This window comes from Dama dama, chromosome 9 (genome assembly GCF_033118175.1).
Source record: "Dama dama isolate Ldn47 chromosome 9, ASM3311817v1, whole genome shotgun sequence".
Classification (NCBI taxonomy): domain Eukaryota; kingdom Metazoa; phylum Chordata; class Mammalia; order Artiodactyla; family Cervidae; genus Dama; species Dama dama.
Genome location: NC_083689.1, coordinates 29,968,606 through 29,987,997, shown reverse-complemented (window position 1 = coordinate 29,987,997; position 19,392 = coordinate 29,968,606). Strand labels below are relative to the sequence as shown.

Sequence of the window (19,392 nt, the reverse complement as noted above, 5' to 3'; positions counted from 1 at the left end):
CAACATCCATGCAGTTTCCAGGCAAAACACACAGTAAAGTCATGACAAGGTGGGTCAGTTTTTCAGTTGATAACTTTCAGTGATTATCCATACTATTAAGAAAATTGCACTATCCTCTTGCCATTTTTTCTAGAGTAACCTCCATTAGATGTTCCTCTCTGTTGATGTTTCCTAGCTTTAAAAATTATCTGTAATTATCCAAAAGATACACAAATAAAATGGGGAAGTAGGGAAAGAAGCAAATAACATTAACTTTCAAATCAACCTTCCAAATGAAAAGAAGTGATTTTCCACACACATTTGGGCTTATATTCTGTGACAAGCAGCAGATCAATGTTCAGCTTCATGCTGTTTTTCTGAAGCTCCTTTATTTATTTTTCATTAATCTGTCTCCCTTGTGTGGCTGGTGCTCAGTAATCTGCTCATCTCTAGCGTGATCCATACTATAATCCATTGCTTCTCCCTCCATGCATTTTAATGAAGCCATTTTTGCCTCCTTTACATAACTGCTGTCCTGATTTCATACCACAGCATGACCATTCATTGTCGCATTACTGAAAGCAAATCTTTAAAGGAATACCTCAACACGGGATGGATACAGATTTTTGACCCCCCTCCCCCACCCTTTTTTTTTAAATAAAAGAAGGCTTTGTGAACTCAGCAGCATGTTCATCATTTCACCTTCAGTAGAGGCTCAGGGTTGGAAATAGACATCCCCGGACACCAATCCAAGCAAGAAAAACACAGGCAGTCAGACTGTGGGCCAGGGCTGCCGGATGCCTCTGTCCCCTTCATGCCCCATCACTCGTCTGGCTGTTCTGAACTCCTGCCCCCCGCCCTTGGGCTGCCCTTTCAGGAGAGTTTCTATAGCTGTGGAACCATAGGACTGTGCAGGAAGGGCCTGCGTGTCATTGTTGTTTGGCTTCCGTCTTCCTGCTAGCTTGTCCTGCTCCTCTCCATTGTTGTTTCCTGTCCATTGTTCTGGACTTGGACCTTCTGCCCCACTCCACTCACTGGTGTTCATGCATTCCAGGCCTGTGTTTGCCGGGCTGTCTTCTGACCCTCGCTCCCTCTGTGAGGCCGGATTCATGGCCTTGCCCTGACCCTGGTGTCCTGGCTAATGTCCTCTCCCGGCTGCTCTCAGGGGACCAGGGTGCTGCTTTTTCTGGACTTCACCTTCTGTGTCTTGTCTCAGCTGGCCTCTCCCTCCCTTTTCAGTCTTTCTCTGGATTTCTGGGTCATTCATTCATTCAAAAAACAACTATAAAATGTCTCATGTATGCTATTGATATAAAGATAAATAAGACAGGCTCTGCTGCTACAGAATTCACCAACTAGAGGATAAACAGGCCCAGAAGAGGTAGATCTTGATTTTGTGAAGCTTGTATTAATATAAATTTGGGGGCTTTCATTATGAAAAAGAATACAAAGTTGTGAATACATACGTAGGGAGAGGCCTTGAAAGGGGATCTGTGTGAGCAAGATCCCTGAAGCTTCGTTATATAGTAGTTTCACCTATGTGGATGGATAAAATATTTAAAAGAACTCAAGTTTTGGAGTAGAACTGTACAGGGCACCAAGGAAGGGCAAGTAACCTATATCTGGGTTTGAGGGATGGCTTCCTGGGGAGGTTACTGCAAATGAGTTTTAGAACTGAGTACTATTGAAATAGATGAAGACAAGGTGGAAGGAGAAAGCAGCAGGCAGGGTCTTGCAGCAGAAAGTCCAGCATATGGAAGCCTGAATCCTGGCCAATGCCAGAATTGTTTTGCTGGAGGATAAAGGAGATAACAGGTAGAATGAAACAGTGAGGTTGGAGAAGGGACTTGGTACTAAAACTTAGAATCTGTGCCACAGTAAGGACCTTGGATTTTTCCTGCTGCTTAGATTTTCACCTCAAAGCACTCTGGCAGGAGAATATACAAGTGTGTATATCAGTTAGGAGATGTGGCTAGAGTTGACAGAGTTATGAACTAAAGGTATAGCAAGAGGAATAGAAGGTAGAGATGAGTCAGGAACTATGTGGAAGATTAGATATAGGGCTGGTGAAAAGTAGAAAGGAGCTGCAGAAGTGTGAGGATGGCAAGATCTTCAGATGACAAAGTGGGTGGAGAAGGTTGATGGTTTAAAGAGAGATAAGTGTTTAGTCTAAGGGCAACTCATTGGAGGCATTCTTTTCTGTTCAATTCAGTCGCCCAGTCGTGTCCAACTCTTTCCCACCCGATGGACTGCAGCACGCCAGGCTTCCCTGTCCATCACCAGCTCCTGGAGCTTGTTCAAACTCATGTCCATTGAGTCAGTGATACCATCCAACTATCTCATCCTCTGTCGTCCCCTTCTCCTCCCACCTTCAATCTTTCCCAGCATCAGTCTTTTCCAGTGAATCAGTTCTTCGCATCAGGTGGCCAAAGTAATGGAGCTTTGGCTTCAGCATCAATCCTTCAAATTAATATTTAGGACTGATTTCCTTTAGGACTAACTGGTTTGATCTCCTTGCTGTCCAAGGGACTCTCAAGAGTCTTCTCCAACACTGCAGTTCAAAAGCACCAATTCTTCTGAGCTCAGCTTTCTTTATGGTCCAACTCTCACATCCATACCTGACTACTGGAAAAACCAGAGCTTTGACTAGACGGACATTTGTCAGCAAAGTAATGTCTCTGCATTTTAGTATGCTGTCTAGATTGGTCATAGCTTTTCTTCCAAGTATCTTTAAATTTCATGGCTACAGTCACCATCTGCAGTGATTTTAGAGCCCAAGAAAATAAAGTCTCTCACTGTTTTCATTATTTCCCCACCTATTTGCCGTGAAGTGATGGGACCGGATGCCATGATCTTCATTTTTTGAATGTTGAGTTTTAAGCTAGCTTTTTCTCTATCCTCTTTCACCTTCATCAAGAGGCTCTTTAGCACCTCTTTACTTTCTGCCATAAGGGTAGTGTCATCTGCATATCTGAGACTATTGATATTTCTCTCTGCAATCTTGATTCCAGCTTATGCTTCATCCAGGCCAGCATTTCTCATGATGTACTCTGCATAGAAGTTCAATAAGGAGGGTGACAATATACAGCCTTGACATACTCCTTTCCCAATTTGGAACCAGTCTGTTGTTCCATGTCCAGTTCTAACTGTTGCTTCTTGACCTGCATACAGATTTCTCAGGAGGCAGGTCAGGTAGTCTGGTATTCACATCTCTTTCAGAATTTTCCACAATTTGTTGTGATACACTCAGTCAAAGGCTTTAGCATACTCAGTGAAGCAGAAGTAGTTGTTTTTCTGGAATTCTTTTGCTTTTTCTATGACCCAGTGGATGTTCTTTTAGAAAAATCCTGTCTGAATCTGAAGCTGGAGGGGTCATGTAGGTACTAGGTGTAGATTAAAGAAGTATCAACATATAGGTAGTAACTGAAAGCAAAAGAATGAATGAGCTAACCCAGGGAAGCGTGGAGAGAAAGAAATGGAGGGTGGGATCCTGGGAAGGGTCCTTGGGAAGGTGTTGACACAAACCATAGGGAGGGAGGTCTGAGGAGGCTGGGCGAATTCCTGCATCAGAACAACCAAAATAATAATACACGGCAACAGGCCAAAAGCTGCCATCTTGCAATAAAAAGACTGAAAAATGTGCTTTGGATTTGTTGACAGAAAGTAATTGGAGATGGTGATGGGAGTAGTGATGAGAAGGATCCAGGTTTCAATAGGCTGAATGAGAGGTGAGAGGTGAGGAAGTATCAGTGAGTGTGGGATGCTGGAAGGAGATGTTTGAATGAGAAAGTCATCCAATTATTATTGACTCCATTCATTAGCATTAGCTCCAGTCCCTAGAATCTAAGGGATCTTTTTTTTTTTTGAGTTGGTGATACTTGTGTGTGTGTGTGTGTATACATATATATTTAAGATGGGAGAGATGCTTGAGCATTTTAATAGCCAGAGTTTAAATATTCAGAAGATGGGATAGGATGTACAATGGAATAAAGCCTTGTCATCTGTGATCCTGTTTGCTTGTTTTCCTTGGGAACGCACACCTCTGATCCTATTGCTCTGTCTATGAGATGAAAATTGTCCTTTTCCAAGGTGACTAGTACAGATCTGGCTGATTGGTCTTCAGATCTTTTATGTTCTCTGTCCACCCTGAGGTTCAGTGATTGATTTATCGATGGTCCAAAGAAGCATCAGTGCATTTGTCGGCCTTCAGTCGTCTTGAGCCAGGTTACCATGGAATGAGAACAGCAGAAAGGATAAAAATGAGTGAAAAGGCATTCTCATGACCCTCCAACATCCCTCTCTTTTCTATAATCATCATTCCCTCACTGACTTGCCTGGCAGGGAACAATTTGTTTCAAAGGGAATAACATGATTTTGGAGTAGAAAAAAAAAATCAGGAAATGATCAGTTTGCTCTTGCTTCTGGAAACCTGTGATTTAGGCCATTATTAAAACCACTGGTATCCATTCTAGAGGCTAAGGAGATCAAAAGCTATGTCCCAGAGGCAGTCTCAAAGCTGTTAAACTGAGATCCTATTTGCTAGCAGCTGAAAGCAGAACAGAGTTGGGTACTGACAATAGATGTGAAATGCTTTATAAACTAGAACATGCTCTACAAATGCCAGCTATCACAATCCTTTCTGAACGCTGTTTGCAGTAATATTTGCCTGAAGACCCCATAGTACTCAAAATAAAGCAACAGTAACTCAAAGGCAATTGTATTCCTTTGAAAGCATATGTTTTATTGCAGCATGAGAAATGAAACTTCATTTTCTGCTTAATGCCCGCTTGACAGACTCGGTGGAATCAAAGAACTGATCTCCCATCATCTCTCATGTGCTGCCTAAATGTGTGTTGAAGCGGCCCTGTTAGCGAGTAACCAAACACAAAATGAAAAGCACTTTGGCACTGTATTCCCCTCCATATCCCCCCACCTCACCCCCTGCCACCTTGACTGTTGTGTGAATGATAAATATCCAGTAAAAACCATACACTAAAGGCCAATTAGTGTTAGTGCTAAAAAGACTTTCACCCTTTTCAGGAAGAATATATATATATATATATATATATATATATCTTTATTACATATATAATATATATTTGTTACATAATTATAATCAAGGGAATGATGAGCTATATGCAAATTTTAAAAAGCCATTAGGACTCATGGTGGGTAACACATTTATTATTAGTACTCAGGGATTGAACCGGGGTCTCCTGCATTGCAGGCAGATTCTTGACCAACTGAGCTATCAGGGAAGCCCACTCAGAGATACACTAAAGTTAAAACAGAAACACTGTCTTGTATGATCTAACTTTTAGAGGCAAGGGAATCCAAACTCAGTCATTCTTTTTCAAACTCAGTCATCCCATATCTTACTTATTGAAACCTGAATATATATGATGATGACTCTATTCCTGTAACTCAAGGCTTTGCTGCTGCTTAAAACAAATTCCTGGGAAAGGCAGCATTTAAAAGTTCTCATCATTATCCTCTAAATCTGAATGAGTTTCTGCTTTTTCTCTAATGTAGAAGAGTGCTGTTTCCCAAGTGGGGATGAGAAGCGGGGAGTAGAGGAAAGGAGCAGCCCATGCTTCCCTTCAGTTTGCTTAGGGTCAAGGCAGCCTGAGGAATTCTGGCAGAGCTAGTGATATTTTACCCATATCCATGATCCATGCTTACATTGGATATCTGTCCAATATCCATCCATCTCAGTGGTATTAGAGTCCCAGTTTTCATTTTGAGTAGACACATATTGAGGAAAAAGACCATGCTTCTAAATTTCTTACATCTCACTCCTTGCAGCTAAGGGTGGCTAGTGAGATACAGGCAGAAGTTACATAGCAGAACTTCCAAGCACATTTCTTAGAAAAAGGATAGGCTTCTAAGAACAAGCTTTTTTTTTTTTTTTTGCTTTCCCACATCTGTTATCCTTATTTCTCCAAGGAATGCAGATAGGATGGCCTATGAAGGGCTGGTGCTCTAGCAGCCTATTGTAAGTATGAGGTTAAAGGCCAGCACTGTCAGAACAGAGAGTTGAAGGAAGCCTGGTTTCTGTTAAAAGGGAGTTCCCATAGCAGCCCTGGATGCTTACCTCTGGATTTCCATTACATGAGAAAGAAATATTAGAAACCTCTCTACTCAACTACAGACAGTTGAACTCAGTTCTTAACTGATACAGATGAACATGGATTTTGTGGAACACACACACATGCACCTGCATACACACACAAATAAAGTAAAACTTAAAGACACTGGGCAGAGTGCTGTGTCCACCTTTGGGTTCCACAACCAAGGATGGATAAAGACAATATGGTAAGCTTTCAGAGAAGATCCTCTCACACTCACACATTTCCTTGTCTAAGTACATTTATCAAGCATGTGATTGCCTATAGTATTTTACTGAGTTTCATGACAGAAGTATTTCTTGTTTTCAAGTAGTTGACAATCTGATAGATCACACAGATGAAGGTACGATAAAATATTTGAAAAACAATACCTGCAAAGACAAGTTGAAAAGACTAGGCATATTTGGAGAGAATATAAAAAGTGATATAAAATGTCTATTGAAAAGGATTACTGCACAAAGAAATTTGAGCTGGCAGTTCACATATCATGTAAGAACAAAGCAAGTGGAAATGATACTGATCTAGAAAGGATTTTAAGTAAAATGGGAATTCAGGGGTGGATTTACTGAGAAGTCAGTGAAGCTCACCCTTCAGATCCCCTCATTTGCCTAGGCCTTTTCTAAGATCTTAGAAGATGTACTAGATATATGTTCACATATTTTTCTGTTTTTTTTTTAATTTGCAAAAGCGATACTTTTTAACCTTAGTCAGCTCAGATCACTGTTTCTTTCCAGTTGGACTCTTCCCCTTGTCACACTTCCCCTTGTGTTGGATGGTGAAGAAACAATTAAGGCATCTTTGGGATCCACATAAAAGGAAGTTGAGATAAGAACGCCTTTAGTTCACATTTAGTGGGACATAGTTATGAAGGTCACAATCACATCCGTGTGTAGTTTAATTATTTCCAGCCATCGGGGGTAGGAGTGGCTTCCAGGAGTATTCCTGCTGCCCACAGAGGCACCATGCCATGAAGGTGCAGAGCCAGAGGTCACACAGTGATGTGAACGTGTACTACTGCTTCCAACACCGGAAGTATTTGAACAGTAGAGCAGAACTGTGTTTGAAATACACAGAGAAAAAGTTACTCTAGAAAATTCTTTCTATCATATGATGTATAAATTTTTTTAGAATTTCTTTTAAAAATTGTGGTTAATTAGACAAAACTTAACCATGTTAACCATTTCTAAGTGTCCGGTTCATTGGCATTAAGTACGTTCACATTTACTGTTATTACCACCATCCATCCCCAAGCTTTTCATCAAGTGAAACTAACAACTCCACACGACTCCTTCCACCATCCTTGGGGAACCACCATTCTCTTTTCTGTCTCTGAATTTGACTACTCTAGGTTCCTCGTATGGCTTCCCAGATGGTGCTAGTGGTAAAAAACTAGCCTACCAATGCAGGAGACATAAGAGATGCAGATTTAATCCCTGGGTTGGGAAGATTCCCTTGGAGGAGTGCATGGCAACCCACTGCAGTGTTCTTGCCTGGAGAATCCCATGGATAGAGGAGTCTGGCAGGTTCCAGTCCATAGGGTTGCCAATTAAGAGTCGGACATGACTGAAGCAGCTTAGCATGCACACGTAGGCACCTTGTATAAGTGGAATCATGTATATATTCTCTTGTTACTAGGTTTGTTTCACTTGATATAATGTCTTCAAGTTTGATCCGTGTTGTAGCAGGTGTCAAAACGTCATTCCATTTAAGGCTGAATAGTAGTCCGTTTTATGTATATATCACATTTTGCTTGTCTGTTCAGCTTTCGATGGACGCTTGGTACCTCCGTCTTTTGGCCGTTGTGAATGGTACTGCTGTGAACATTGGTGTAGAAATACCTCTTAGAGACCTTGCACTTCTTTGGGTTATTTGTGATGTGTAAACATTTAAGTGGACGTTTTCATTGATACCTAGTTAAAATGGACATTCTTGCCTATAGAAATTTTTTTGTAATGTAGTACATGCAATTATAAACATGCTGCACATACAGCCTATTACTTTTTTGATGGAAAATGCATGACTTAGAATCTATCAGAATTTCTTTAGTTTAGGCACAAACCTACAGCAGGACTGTAAAACTGCCACAATATCCACGTGTGAAGTCATGTTTCCTGCATCCCAGCTGTCAAAATATATTTTCACCAACATATCAGAGGAAAGACTGATTTATCTTTTTGTTTTCCCTATAGAAAGTGTTGTAACATTATCCTCATAAAGAGGCAATCAAATATTAATATCAGTGTGCTGTGCATGTGCATGCTAAGTCGCTTCAGCTGTGTTCATCTCTTTGAGATGTACTGTAGCCCGCCAGGCTCTTTTGTCCATAGGCTTCCAGAGACAAGAAGACTGGAGTGGCTTGCCATGCCCTCCTCCAGGGGATCTTTCCGACTCGGGGATGGAACCGTGTCTCTCCTCTCTCCTGCATTGGCAGGCGGGTTCTTCACCACTAGTGCCACCATCAATATCAACCAATAAATTGTAGAGAAGTGCTGTAGAATGCAATGATATATAACCAATGATTGCAGAAAACAATTCTAGTAAAGGTGTGGCAGGTAATTAATGAGTGAAACATATTTTGTTATGTTCCTGATCTTTGTGGTGCTTTTAGGTTTTGTGAGCTTTTACAATTTTGTAATTCGTTATGCTCACCTCCGTGTAGATGACGTATTCACATTCCAACCTGATCTTGTGCGTGCAGTGTTGTCCTCCTTTTCCCTTCAGTTGTATTTGGTTTGGTCCACACAAAACCTGCATCTGTTGCAGTAGGGGTCCTGCAGATCCTTCAGTGCCTGGGCTCAGGAGGTCTCCATTTCTTTACCTCCCTCCCTCTAGATGGACAGGCTTTCTTGGGTCCTGCTGCCTCATGTGGGGAATGTCTGAGTGGGGCATTGAGCACCAGGCTGAGCGGAGCCTTGGTCACTGATGGGCGCTGGGTCGTGATGCGTGTGCCCATAAGGCATACTCCTCTTTCGTCAGCCACCAGGAGGACTGCCAAGGGAGGGCAGGTAAGGGAGCTTTGTGTTCAGCTGAAGGCTGGGCGCTTGTGATAATGACTCTGCTCCCGTGAGCTTCTTTTAATTCTCTGGCAGCATCCTCAGGAGAGATTTACAGGCTCCTTTGATAGCCCGTCCCTCCATGTCCCCTGCCCAGCACTCCTGATTTCTTTTTAGTCCAGAGTAAATCCCCCTTCTTACTTTGGGTTTTTATCAGAGGTACTTCTTCATCATGAACATCTTCTCCTTTGTTCTTAAAAATAGGCTTCTGATCCCCTCAAAAATAGACTCTGGAATTGTTAGCAGCCCCAAATATGAATTCTCTTATCCTGGAGTGGTGGGCTTCCCAGGTGGTGCTAGTGGTAAAGAAGTTGCCTGCCTCTGAAGGATGCATAAGAGACATGAGTTCAATCCCTGGGTCAAGGAGATCTCTTGGAGGCAGGCATGGCCCTCCCATTCCAGTATTCTTGCCTGGAGAATCCCATGAACAGAGGAGCCTGATGGGTTACAGTCCATGGGGTCACAAAGAGGTGGACACAACTGAGCAACTTAGCATATAGCACGCACTTCCTAGGGTGACAGGAGGGACCGTTAATCTTCAAGTCCTCCCAGGAGAATGAGAGAAAGCACATGTATTCTATCCCTTTAAAGCAGCAAATCAGGGGAGGAAATACCACATGCTAAAGTTGCCTTATTAAAAGGACCTCACTATTCATATCCAGGCACAAGCATGATAAAGATTAATGGAATTTTAGAGTTGTAAGTGAGCTTACAGATCCTCTTGTTATCCCCTACATATTTAGAGATGAAGCACGTACAATTCCTAAGGGTAAGTGATGCATCCAAGGATGAAGCTCTGTGACTCAGAGATCCAGCCCCACTCCAGACCTCTTTGTCTCCAGTCCAGTGTGTTTTCTCTCTGTTGCAGTCACATCAGATGTGGAGAGGAAGTTTTAGATAGAGTTGTTGATTGCTATTTTATGAAAATGAATTAAAAATTTTTTTTTCTTCTGGAGGTTGAAAAAAAAAAACTAAATTCTCATTTGAGTTGGCTTGACTGTGACCTGTCTGAATGCTTCAGAAAAGGCTAGAAGAATTTTCAAGATCCTTTTAGCTTTAATAGAGTATGGTTTTCATTCATCTATCCTCTTTAGTAGGAATGTCTTGAGGCATCTTCTATAAACAGAGCATCATATTGTACACCAGAATAAAATAAGATAATGGGATAAAAAACAGAATGTAAAACATAGTCCAAGCCCTCTGGGAGCTTAATATTCAGTTGAGGAACAAACACTGTGCCCCCCTCCCTCCAACATACAAAAGTGTTTAATATTAGCACTTATCAAAATTATGATACAAAAAATTGAGTACCATGGCTCTGAGGGCATAAATGCATGCTAGATGAAATTCTCCTTAAATTAAGATGGGTGTCAAGATTATCTTACATTTATTTAAGAATCATAAGCCATTATTTTGAGTGTTTTCCGAGGTAGGACATGCTTCCTTTCACGACCACATTGAAGCTTGGGTGCATGTGTATGCAGGTGTCCTGGATGGTAATGAATCTCCTTGATAGGATAGGGCCTGCAAACAAGGAAGCTAGCACAGAAGAGGACTAGGAGGAGGTCAGTGTTCCAGCTTGGGTGGGAGGAAAGAATTGAGGTAAATGTCATGAAGTGCGGTGCATTCTTTTGTCCAGCGTTTTATCCAATATTTGGGAAGGGGAGTGGCATGTAAAATTATGCTGTTTTTCTCTGTACACCTCAAAGCAACAAAGCAAGTAGTATTTTTTGAAACATACATTGATTTCCCTCCTCCTTGAGCTTGCCCCATTTCAAGCTTCTAGGCACTTCTGGGATCTCCACTAGAAGGTTCTTCTGGGCTGGGAGTGTATGTGGGGAGAGATAGTGGGAAGTTGATGTGAGAAGAGCTTGGTGAATTCCAGAAGGAGGGTCTCTGCACCTACTTTTTGAGGGAGTCCCAGGGAGATGGTCAAAGCCTTGAAAAATGAGGAGGAATTTGAGACCAAAAGGGCCCTGTCACTGTAAGCGTCCTGAGAAGCTTGAAAGGCCACAGAGAGGGAGCATCTGCACGGAGTCCAGCCTGTAGGGGATGGACAGCTCTGTAGGTTCCTGTCGGTTTCCATGTCTTAACTGAGCAGAGAATCACAGAACGATAACCAAGTCTGCATGTGTGACGTGGAAGTAAGAGACAAGGTGGGGATGTCCCAGTCATGATGCATGGACTACAGTCAAGGGCCAGATGCTTCCACTGCCAAAACTTGGCTTGACACTGATCTCTTGGAACTTAGACACAACCCCAGGGTGAGGGTCAGGGTCTCCAGCTGATAAGAGAACCTCCTGTTGTCTAGGAGGGGTGGGGGGAAATCAGACTTTCTAAATAGAAGCTGTCTTAACTATAGAAGAAAAAGTTTTATTTTTGCCTCTCTTGAATTTATTCACTGAGATTCATACCGGCTATACCAATTTATTTTTCTCTGTAAAATATGTCTTAAGCAATTACTCTTGGCTTTGTTTGAACTGTTCAAGTTTCACAGGCAGGATTCAGATAAAAATTCACAAAATATTCCTAAAACTGCTTGCCTCCTTGTGGTTTCCTACCAATTTTCTGGTAATTGTGCAGAGTTTAGAAATACCAGTCTAAAAATTTGACATGACAATTTGGCAGAGATAAAGCCTTTAGCAAAACCCACCAGAGCCATCCTTCAAATAACTGGACTCTGCTGGAAACATTTCTGGGAAGATTGTTGTGGGACCTACATATGTTGAGACTCTCCTGGAATTTACAAAATGTACAACTGGAACTTATCAATGCAGTGTTAGCTAAATGCATATCCACTGAAAATAGCACCACCTCAGCAGAAGGCAGAAAGCAGGGGCAGAAGCAGGGGCAGACTACGCCCCAGATGAAAGCACCCAGCTGCCTCTTTGTTGCAGGCAGGAAGAGTGAAGGGGAAGGGAGTGAGTGATCAGAGGTTAAGTCCTATAAAACCATCTGAAACTTTATGGCCAGGAAGGTCCTGGATGACTGGCTTTGGATGAGAAGTGAGGATGGGGAGGCCACCTTCTCCAGAGTGTAGATCAAATGTTTTAGATGCCAAAAAGCAAAGAGGTTTGTGAACCTCCAATAGCACTTAAGTGATAGAGAGATGGAAAGAAAGAAAAGATCAGGGATTCTACCCAGCTTAAGTCTTGCATAGTGACTAGAAACCTTTTTTTTTTTTTAATTGAAGAGACATTCACTTAACATAAAATTAACCATTTTAAAATTTACAGTTAAATGGCATTAGTACATTCACAGTGTTATGGGACAGATACCTATATCAAGTTCCAAAATATTTTCATCACCCCAAAAGAAAACCCAGTGCCCATTAAGTGCCCAGTCCCCACTCTCCTCTCTGGAGTGGGAAATGGCCACCCACTCTGGTATTCCTGCCTGGAGAATTCCATGGACAGAGAAGCCTGGTGAGCTACAGTCCATGGGATCACAGAGAGTAGGCCATGATTGAGTGATGGAGCATGCATGCATGCATCCAACTCCTCTCTCAAGTTAATGCCTGAAAACCACCAACCTGCTTTCTGAGTCTATGGATGTATTTTTCAGGATATTCATATAAATGGAAGCATACAATATATGACCTTTTATGTCCCGGCTTCTTTTATTTAGTACATTTGACTCTTGAGCAGCATGAGTTGGAACTGGATGGGTCCAATTATGCACATATGTTTTTCAACAAGATTATACTATAGTACTCACAACCTGAAGTTGGTTGAATCCCCAAATGTGGAACTGTGGATATAGAGGGCTGACTTTGAAGTTATACATGGATTTTTGACTCTGGGGGATCAACTGTATAATATTTTTGAGGTTCATCCACATTGTACCATTAGAGTAGTTATCATTTGATATACCACTTCTGATAGACCACAGAAAAAGCAAAATGTAATTGTGTGATTATCACCAGTTTGAAAAGAAACTTAAGGTCCAGTTCATTTCCCCAAGTAGACCTTGTCTTCTTCTGGATTCTCTATCCTCAGGGTTTTTTAAAATTAATTTTTACTGGTGTATAGTTGCTTTACGATGTTGTGTTAGTTCCTGCGGTACTGCAAAGTAAATCGGCTCTGTGTATTCATATATTCTCTCCTTTTTGGATGTCCTTCCCATTTAAGTCATCATAGAGCACAGAGTTCCCTGAGGCATACCGTAGGTTCTTATCGATTATGCATTTTGTACATATTAGTGTATATATGGAGAAGGGCATGGCAGCCCACACCTGTATTCTTGCCTGGAGAATCCCCATGGACAGAGGAGCCTGGCGGGCCACAGTCCATGGGGTCTCAGCGTCGGACACGACTGAGCGACTAAGCCCAGCCCAGCAAGGTGTGTATGTCAACCCAGTCTCCTAAGTCATCCCACCTCTCTTCCTCCCTTGGTATCCATAGGTTTGTTCTCCATATCTGTGTCTCTACTTCTGCTTTGCAAATAAGTTCACCTGTACCATTTTTCTAGATTCCACATATTAACTATATTATACAGTTTTTGTTTTTCTCTTTCTGACTTATGTCACTCTGTGTGAGTCTCTAGGTCCATCCACATCTCTGCAAATGGCACAATTTCATTCCCTTTTTACAGCTGAGTAATATTTCATCGTATATGTGGACCACATCTTCTTTAGCCGTTCCTCTGTTGATTGACATGTAGGTTGCTTCCATCTCCTGGCTATTGTAAATAGTGCTGCAATGAACACTGGGGTGCACATATCTTTTTGAATTATGGTTTTCTCCGGGAATTTGCCTGTGAGTGGGATTGCTGGGTCATATGGTATTTCTATTTTTAGCTTTTTAAGGAACTTTCATATTGTTCTCCATTGTGGCTGTGTCAATTTACATTTCCACCAGAAGTTTAAGTTTAGTTTCTCCATACCTTCTCCAGCATTTATTGTTTGCAGATTTTTGATGATGGCCATTCTGACTGGTGTGAGGTAATACCTCATTGTAGTTTTGATTTGCATTTCTCTAATAACTAGTGATTTGAGACTCTTTTCATGTGCTTGTTGGCCATCTGTATGTATTCTTTGGAGAAATGTCTATTTAAGTCTTCTGCTTATTTTTTTGATTGGGTTGTTGGTTTTTTGATACTGAACTGCAAGAGCTGTTTGTATATTTTGGAGATTAATCCCTTGTCCGTTGCTTTGTTTGCAAATATTTTCTCCCATTCTGAGAGCTGTCTTTTCATCTTGTTTATGGCCTCCTTTGCTGTGCAAAAGCTTTTAAGTTTAATTAGGTACCATTTGTTTAGTTTTGTTTTTATTTTCATTACTCTGGGAGATGATGGGTCAAAGAAGATCTTGCTGCGATTTGTGTCAGAGTATTCTGCCTGTTTTTTCTTCCAAGAGTTTTACAGTATCTGGATTTACATTTAGGTCTTTAATCCATTTTGAGTTTATTTTTGTGTATGGTGTTTCATCCTTTTACATGTAGCTGTCCAGTTTTCCCAGCACCACTTGTTGAAGAGACTGTGTTTTCTCCATTGTATATTCTTGCCTCCTTTGTCGTAGATTAAGTGACCATAGGTGTTTGAGATTATTTCTGGGCTTTCTATGCTGTTTTATTGATCTGTATTTCTGTTTTGGACATTGGTTGTTTTTGCCCATCCAGTCTCTGAGCCCCAAGCAACAGCTCTTGATTGTCTGTAGGGCACGGTCTTTCCCCTACATAATCTTTGGAGTTCATGTAGTACTGATCCAACCTCCTCACTTTGGAGTAGGCATTGACCTCAGGCTGCCCAGTAAAGGCTTCACTTTCATCCCAATGGCTACAGTTCAAGATGGATAAGTATTCCAGTGCTGCCTTTCTGTTGGACTTGAAGCTGAGTCATTTTGCCAAGTGTTTCCATGCAGAGAGTTGAGACAACACCAAAGAAAGCAGAGGGAAAAGAGGGTGTGTGACAGAGCTGAATCATGGGGACATTGTTGAGCCACTTTGTCCAATCATGTTTAATTAGTTGAAGTCTTTTTGTCTTACAGCTCCTTGAGATGGACCTGTCACTGCAAGGCCTGAGCCTGACCATACTCACCTAGGGCTGGGGCAGTGTGCATGAAGACATTCTATCCCTAGGCCCAGTAAGAGTCTTAGTATTCTTTGAAGTAAGGACTTTGACACTCTATCTTCCTGGCTTGCATGGGTAGTTCTTTACTTCACAGCAGTAGTGGAAAAGTAAAATACTATTTAGAGTTTTGCTATTTACCTACCTACCTATTTATAACTCTATCTTTAATCATAAGTATTTTTACTATAAGCTCATGTGAAAGAAGAAATCTGAACTTTTCCTCTTTGGTTTCATGACATTAGATCCTTGATAGGGATACTCTTTTTTTTTTTTTTTGTTCAATAGATTGAAGGATAAAATTCCATTTAATAGCATAGAAACAATGTGGGTCATTTTTACCAATAAAAAACCTTGAGGAATAACATTTTGTATTATCTAGATCTTTTGTGATTCAAGCTGTCATAAACACTGCATACAAAAAAAAATAGCTTTCAAAAATTAGAGTGGCTTTTCTCCTTGGTCTTTTTAGATTCTCATGTTTCACAGTAAGAAAGATGAGCACTTTGCCTATTCCCTAAAACATTCTCCTTTCCAATATAAGTCAAGGTTTTTGATAAACTTTCAAGTAAAATTTGGTAAAAAGTAACCAGGAGAGATTTTTTTCTATTTTTCTCTTTTTGCTTTAATTGAAAAAAAGAAGATAACTTACAGAGAAATAGTTCCAAAGGCATATTCTTTTCATCAAGGATCTTTGTTTTCACTGCAGAGTCACTTCACCTTTTGGTTTTCTGTGAAGAGCGCCAGAAATGAAACAGCTTCATCAAAAATTATCTTGGCATGCAGAAGTTAATAAACTGATTTCTTTAAATGTAAAAATCTGAATTTTTAAAAAAACTGTAAATAATCTGGTCAAATATTATTATGGATTGAATTGTGTCCCCTGAAAAGATAGGTTAACTCATAACCCCTAATACCTCAGAATGTCAGCCTCTTTGGGAATAGTGTTGTCACAGATGTAATTAGTTAAGATAAAGCCATGACTAGTGTCCTTGTAAGAAGATGGCCTTGTGAAGACAGTGGCACACAGTGAGAACAGCATGTGAAGGTCGAGATTGGAGTTATGTGGCTGCAAGCCAAGGAATACCAAAGATTAGTGGCAAACCAGCAGAAGCTAGAAAGAGGCGAGGAGGGATTCCCCTACAGGCTTCAGCGGGGACAGGGCCCTGTCTGCCACCTTAATTTCAGACTTCTGACCCCCAGAACTGTGGACAATACATTGCAGTTCTAAGCCACCTAGTTTGTGGTATGATGTTGTGGCAGTGCTAGAAAACAAATAAATAATTGCTTCTTTATATAATAATGCTATTTTACAATGATAGAAAAAATACCACAAATAAGACTCCTAGGTCTATCAATTTCAAAAAGCCTTTGAGTTCTTCACCACATCTCCTGTGAGAATGTAGCTCCTAAGCAATCAGCTGTTGGTATCCCTGGGAATGTTGACATCGCTCTAAAGGGATGAACGGTTATTGTAAAGGGTCCCAGAGGAACCCTGGGGAGGGACTTTAATTACATCCATATAGCACTCAGTCTACTTGGAGAGAAAAAAAGAGGCTCTGAGTTGATCAATGGTGTCTGAGTCAGTTCAGGTTGCTGTAACAGAATCCCATAAATTGAGTGGCCAATAAACAGCATAAATTTATTTCCCACGGTTCTGGAGGCTGGAAAGTCCAAGATCAAGGTCCTGGCAGATTTAGTTTCTGGTGTGGACCTGGTTCATAGGTGTAAAGTCACTAACCCAGTTCCTGAGGCCTCCACCTCCAAATACTAGCACACTGGGAATTAAGTTTCAACACAGGAATTTGAGAGGAACACAAACATTCAGTCTGCTGTCCAGTCACTCAGTCGTGTCTGACTCTTTGCTGCTGCGTGGACTGTAGCACACCAGGCCTCCCTGTCCCTTGCTACCTCCCCCAGAGTTCACCCAAGTTCAGGTCCGTTGAATCAGATGCCATCCAACCATCTCATCCTCTGCTGCCCTCTTCTCAGTCTATAGAAGTGGGGAAATAGAAGGGAACTGGCTTCAGTTCAGATTATCTGTACTTTATATACAGAACATGATCAAGAGCAAGATACTGGGCCTCCATCACAAGATGAGGTGTGTATATTCTCATTTACCTATCAATGCTCTTGTTCAGTAAAATGGGTCTTTTATTAAAATGGAATTTGTTGAGTGAAAAATACATTTGTAGGACTCAGATGAGGCCAAAGCATTGCTTGTTCAGTATTTCAAGCCCAGAAAGATGTTATTAATAAATCTTGAAGGAAATGACATTGACTTCATATCACATTTAGCTGCTTTTAACAACAGTTAAAAGCAAGGCTATCAGAAAAAGCTTGGATGGGATGTTTCTGAAAAAGGAACAGTTCAGCAGGCTAAGATCTAAGAGTTTGTCCAGCTATGGAAGCCGCAAGATGCCGGATGATTTCTAAGACCTATTTGTGAAACTTTAAAGATGCGGTAAAAGCCCTCTATTGATTTGGGGCTTTTTCTTAAGAGAGAGAGAGAGACTGAGACCTCGATAGGTCACTTGACAGTATTATCCACAATGCTTTAAGAAAAAAAAACAATCTGGCAATTTCGTATCATAGTCTTCTTATGTAGAAGGCTATAATTATGATAGAGCTCAAAATTCCCCCAAGGTATGATGGGAAGCAGGTAATGTCCTGCACAACTGCTGTTTCCTTGCCCTGCACCCAGCTCCTTAAACTCAGAGGTTCTCAGGCTTTGTGTGAGGACCCTCTTAGTGATCTCTGCATTTCCTCTTTCCCCTCACTTTCCTCCTGCTTTCCCTTGCTTTGTTAAAAAAAAATTCTATAAAACCACCAAGCTAGATTCATGAAGACACTGGTGCCTTTTAGATGGGACACTGATGATAGGACCTATTTATTTTTAATGTGATATTTCTATTATTTTTGTGGGTAAACTGTAAAAATAACCCAAACACACAAGAATTCAGACTGCCAGCCACTTGGAAGATATTCCCAACTTCCAGACATCCCTGGGCAGCATCTTGAGAATTGCTGCAATGAATACCTGGTGCCGTGGTTTTTAATTCTGGTTGCACATGAAAGTCACCTGGGAAACTTTAAAAGCCTTCTTACTCCAGGTCAATTAAATGAGAAACTCTGGGGATGGGGCCCAGCACAAGGAATTTGTAAAAGACTCTCCAGTGGTTCTAACACACAGCCAGGACTGAATGCAAGTGGCTTAATGTCAAGTTTCGTTACTATTAGAGTCCAAACTCTGATAAAGAGAGGCAGAGGTGAGCACCCATCTCTGCCACTTACAGCCCTCTGCTTTTTGTCTGATGGGAGTTATATAAATCCCAAGTGGAGCTAAGACTAAGCCTGATAATTGTCATGGCAATGCCCTAGATTTTCCTATCAAATCCCATCTTACTTAGGATGGGAGATGCGGAAGTGACTCTAGTGAAGTTAAAATATTTCTGCCCCTATTTAGAGTATTCAGCATTAAATTCAACAAAGTTTTCCCATACAGTTTTAAACACTAAAACTTTTTCAAACAGCAGATCTTACCTGAATCAAATAAATGTATCATTAATTGTAAAGTGTGCTTGATCACAGAGAGTTTTCTAGGCAATCAGTATCATGTATAGCCTTTAATGCCTCCTGTCTGCTGAATGTGAATTCTGCATGTTGAGCACAAATTTGCAAATTTCTCTGCTTATGCTTCATCACTCCCTTCTCTGATTGAATATAAAACAAGCAAGATTTGAAAATCATAGACTTGGGAGGGACATGGGGAAACCATTTTATCTAGTCCTCTGATTTTACAGTTAGATGCCTAATCCACTAACAGAGTCAGGCTACCAAGGTCTTTTGTTAAGTTCATGAATGCTCTAGCATGGGGGATGACAACAAACTTCTAACTTGCTCCCTCCCTTCCAGCCCCCCACCCCCTTTTTCTCCACCTTGCTCTCAGAGTGATTATTCTAAATACAAATCCAATCAAGTCACTCCTTGTCTTGTTTAACATTCCTCAATGACTCTCTTTGCCTCAGGTGCAAATTCAAATTCCTTAGCCTCTCTTACAATCATTCATAAACTGATTGGACTGGACGCTGAGGGAAATGTCTCCTGGAGCTCACGTTTCTCACTGTAGATTGCAGTTAGACCAGGGTTTGCAATGGTCTAAATGT

The 19,392-nt window shown here is 41.1% G+C and overlaps 1 long non-coding RNA gene and 1 pseudogene across 1 annotated transcript in view; both read left to right on the top strand.

The window, feature by feature from the left end:
- LOC133062198 (uncharacterized) overlaps window positions 1–19,392 on the top strand; it is a 109,673-nt gene that overhangs the window by 77,774 nt on the left and 12,507 nt on the right. The window lies entirely within an intron of this gene.
- On the top strand, window positions 9,047–17,616 carry LOC133061526 (large ribosomal subunit protein uL6-like; annotated as a pseudogene).